Here is a 5,026-nt window from a genome sequence, read left to right as displayed (position 1 = left end):
AAAAAAAAAAAAAAAAAATTAGCTGCATTGTAGTGCATGCCTGTAGTTCCAGCTACTTGGAAAGCTGAGACAGAATGATTGCTTGAGCCCAGCAGGTTGAGGCTGTGGTGGCCACGAGCATGCTGCTGCACTCCAGTCTGGGTGACAGAGTGAGACTCCAACTCAAAGATTCACTCTGCTCCCTTTGCCAAACACAAAGATGTGCTGCTTTTGGGAAAGAAATGGCATCCAGCTGCAAGGAGCAAGGAGCCTGGTTAGCTGTCAAACTCCAGCTGTCCTGCTCTTTTCCTGCCCCAACCACAAACTGAGCAAGATACCAGGACTTAGCCTTTCCCATGTAACACAGCACCCTAATGAACCGTCTTTGCTCCGGAACTCCCCACTGGGCTGACAGAGGCTTTGTCAGATCTGCATCACAGTCTGACAGCTCTCCCTGTCGAATTCCATTTTCTCCTCTCTTTTCTTTTACAGGTTTTACTCCCCAATAAAGCTTTTGAACTCCTGTCTTAACATCTGCTTCTCAGAGAATTCAACCTGTGTCTCCCCTGAAAAAGGCCCAGAATCTATTGGCATGTTTGCATCTCTTACCGACTCCTGCACCTGGGATGCTGGTTACCATCCCTGGAGCTTCTTAGTCAACCAACAAATTCCCGTCTGTCTCCTGATTCCCAAAACAGATCTTATTAGTCTTATTTTCAATCAGACCGAACTTTAACTTCCCTTTACATTTCTCTGTCTTTTCTAGCCTTTAATTTAGTAATAGTAGGTTGACTAACCCTAGTGGACATTTTACTTTTGGTCAAATAGTAAAAAACTGAGTATGGGTCCGGTGTGATGGCTCAAGCCTGTAATTCCAGCACTTTGGGAGGCCAAGGCAAGAAGACTGCCTGATCTCAGGGGTTTGAGACCAACCTGGGCAACTTGGCAAGACCTTATCTAAACAATAAATTAAAAAAAATTCACCTGGTGTGATGGCGCGTGCCTACAGTTCCAGCTACTTGGAAGGCTGAGCCAGAAGGATCGTCTGAGCCCAGCAGGTTGTGGTGGCCGTGAGCATGCCACTGTCCTCCAGCCTGAGTGACAGAGGAAGACTCTAACTCAAAAAAAAAAACAACAACAAAAAAAACTGAATATGAACAAGACTTAAGGGAAAAAAAGCCCATTCAGCCAAAGAGCCAAGTAAGAAGTACAATATTTGGATAGTACTGTGGATGTTTCAATAATTAATTGCTATGTAACAAACCATTCTAAACTTAGTGCCTTTTTTTTTTTTTGAGACAAGGTCTCACTGTGTTGCCTGGGGTGGTTTCAAACTCCTGAACTCAAGTGATCTTTCTGCCTCAGCCTCCTTAGTAGCTGGGATTACAGGTATACACTACTGAACCCAGTCAAAACTTGGTGTCATCATACTTATATATTTGCTTATAATTTCATGGATTGCCTAGGCGAGCCCAGTTGGGATGACTTATTTGTGTTTTATGTGGTGAGGACTGGGCTCACTCAGGCAGCCTTGATTTGGGCTGGAGAAGCCAAATGGCCTCACTCACTTCTGGTCACTCAGATGGCTAGCTGAAATGCTGAACCTTCTCCCCCTATCATCTTTCATCCTCCAAGGTCTCTCTTTTCTTTTTTTTTCTTTTTTTTTTTTTTTTGAGTCAGAGTCTCACTCTGTCACCCAGGCTGGAGAGCAGTGGCACCCTGTTCATGGCCACCACAGCCTAAACCTGCTGGGTTCAGGTGACCCTTCTGTCTCAGCCTTCCAAGTAGCTGGAACTACAGGGATGCGCCACCCGCCGAGCTAATTTTTTGATTTACTATAGAGACGATATCTCACCATGTTGCCCAGACTAGTCTCAAACCCACGGGCTCAGGCAATCCTCTCACCTCAGCCTCCCAAAGTGCTGAGATTATAGGCATGAGCCACTGTACTCAGTTTCTTTTTTTTTTTCCTTGAGAAAGCAGGATTTTTTAGTTGGAATCTCTCTCTGTCGCCCAGGCTAGACGTTCTCTCCCAACAAGCCTTTTCCTTGGACTTTCTGCTGGTGTCTCTTTGACCAGAAGAGAGTTCCATGGCCATCCACCTATGACGGAGGCTGGGGAGGGAGCATGTTTTTTTTTTTTGGAGTTGGCGTCTCACTCTTGTTGCCCAGGCTATAGTGCAGTGCTACGCTCCCGGCCACCACAGCCTCAACCTGCTGGGTTCCAGCGATCCTTCCACCTCAGCCTTCCAAGTAGCCGGAACTACAGGCGTGCACTACCACACCTGGCTGGTTTTTGATTTATTGTAGAGACGAGGTTCTCACCAAGTTTCCCAGTGGGTCTCGAACCCACGGGCTCAGGCAATTCACTCGCCTCAGCCTACCAAAGTGCTGGGATTACAGGCTGTGCCAACAAACTGGGCTCTTATTTTATTTTTATTTTTTATTTTTTTGAGTTGGGGTCTCACTCTGTCACCCAGGCTGGAGTACAGTGGCATGCTCACACTCACAGCCACCACAGCCTCGACCTGCTGGGATCAGGCAATCCTTCCACCTCAGCCACCCAAATAGCTGGAACTATAGGCACGCACCACCACACCTGGCTAATTTTTTTATTTATTGTAGAGACGAGGTCTCACCAAGTTGCCCAGGCTGACCTCAAACCCCTGGACTAAGGCAATTTTCTTGCCTAGGCCTCCCAAAGTGTTGGGATTACAGGCTTGAGCCACTGTGCCCAGCAAGGCTCACACTGTTTAGACAAAAAGAGGTCTGAGTGTTCTCCTTTCTACACTACTGAGGGTTGTAGGCAGACAAGAAAGTAGTGGTTTTCTTTTGAACAGCAAATTGGTAAAAAGGAGTCTAGAAAGAATCTCTCTACAAGCACATAATGCTAAATGGCTGTCCTGTGGTCCTAAACTTTGCCCAATTTACTAGAGTAATAATGTACCCATCGTGAACGTGAAAGCAAAGACTTCTAAGAGCTGCCCTAGATTTGGTTGACTTTCAGAAGTACCTGTGCTACTTCTTTGTTTTCCTCTGAATGTGAGGAATGGCAATCCAAACCTTAGGTATCACAACTTCTATCAGAGATTGAATCTCTTCCACTAAAAAATCCTTAATGCTTATAATGTTTAGGGATTTGACCTTGGAAATCCTGTCTCCAAGATGAATCAACCTCTTTCATCTTCTGAGACATGGATATATCCAATACTCTTTCTCCACAAAGATTATTTAATCTTACTGCTATATAGCTTTTAGATATTTCATTTCTATTTGTTAAGGTCCTTGAAAGAATAGTGACTTTAGAAAATGAAGAATCCAGCTGGGCCGGTGGTTCAGTTTGTAATCCCATGCTTTGGGAAGTCGAGGTGAGTGGATTGCCTGAGCCCGCGGGTTCGAGACCACTTGGCGAGACCTCATCTCTACAATAAATAAAAAATTAGCCGGGCGTGGTAGCGCGTGCCTGTAGTTTCAGCTACTTGGAAAGCTGAGGTGGAAGGATCGCTGGAGCCCAGCAGGTGGAGGTTGCGGTGGCCAGGAGCGGCCACTGCACTCCAGTCTGGGCAACAGAGTGAGACTCCAACTCAAAAAAAAAAAAAAGAAAGAAAGAAAATGAAGAATCCTAGGCCAGGGATGGTGGTTCACACCGGTAATCCCAGCACTTTGGGAGGCAGAGGCAAGAAGACTGCCTGAGCCCAGGGGTTCAATACCAGCCTGGGCAACTTGGCAAGATCTTGTTTCTACAATAAATAAAAGAAACTAGCCAGGTGTGGCGGCACACACCTGTGGTTTCAGCTACTTGGAAGGCTGAGTCAGAAGGATCACCTGAGCCTAACAGGCCAAGGCTATGATGGCTGTGAGTATGCCATTGTATTCCAGTCTGGGTGACAGAGTAAGAGACTCCAACTTAAAAAAAAAAAGGCCGGGCTCAGTAGCTCAGCCTGTAATCCCGTGCTTTGGGAGGCCGAGGTAAGTGAATTGCCTGAGCCCGTGGGTTCGAGACCCGCCTGGGCAACTTGGCGAGCGGTCATCTCTACAATAAATAAAAAATTAGCCGGGCGTGGTAGTGCGCACCTGTAATTCCAGCTACTTGGAAAGCTGAGGTGGAAGGATTGCTGGAGTCCAGCAGGTCAAGGTTGCAGTGGCCAGGAGCGGCCACTGCACTCCAGTCTGGTCGACAGAGTGAGACTCCAACTCAAAAAATAAAAATAAAAAATAAATAAATAAATAAATAAGTGAAAAGTTCAGGTATGTGAACAAAGGGCTATAATACATAAACAATGGGATTATCTCACTTCAGTAATAATGCATATACTTAAACCTGTGGTCACACAGGATATACCCAAATGAAAGAATAAAATAAAAAAGAGCCCCTTGACAGCTTTCTCGAGGGCAATTGTTAGATGCAGGTTAGTGAAAGAAGCAAAAACCCTTAGGTGGAGCAGTCTGCTTGAGTAATCCTCCATGACTTCACATCAGTCAACTCTCCCAAGAGAATTTCAGATGAGGAAGATTTTATTTTACTTTCTGCTAAGTGTAATCCTTTGATTAAATGTCCAGAGATGCTCATGAGCCTACATTCATTTCTGTGTTCTCTACTTCAATGCTCCTAGACAAAGTTACACATCTTAAAAGATAGTGTAAATTCCCTACTAAGTAAATTAAGTTCAGAAAATGAGATGGAAATTGAATATTCTGATAACCATTAAAATCTCCACAGTACCTAACAAACAGTAGTCACTCAATAAATACTTGCAGCTGGGCTTGGTAGTGCAGCCTGTAATCCCAGCACTTTGGGAGGCTGAGGTGAGTGGATTTCCTGAGCCCGCAGGTTCGAGACTGCCTGGGCAACTTGGCGAGACCTCATCTCTGCAATAAAATCAAAAATTAGCCGGGCGTGGTAGTGCACACCTGTAGTTCCAGCTACTTGTAAAGCTGAGGTGGAAGGATAGCCAGATTCCAGCAGGTTGAGGCTGCAGTGGCTGGGAGCGTGCCACTGCATTCCAGTCTGGGTGACAGAGTGAGACTCCAACTCAAAAAAAATTAAA

This window comes from Carlito syrichta, unplaced genomic scaffold, assembly GCF_000164805.1.
Source record: "Carlito syrichta isolate Samal-C Ts95f unplaced genomic scaffold, Tarsius_syrichta-2.0.1 Scaffold169347, whole genome shotgun sequence".
Lineage (NCBI taxonomy): Eukaryota > Metazoa > Chordata > Mammalia > Primates > Tarsiidae > Carlito > Carlito syrichta.
The sequence above is the reverse complement of the archived record's forward strand: the minus strand, read 5'-3'. Positions refer to the sequence as shown.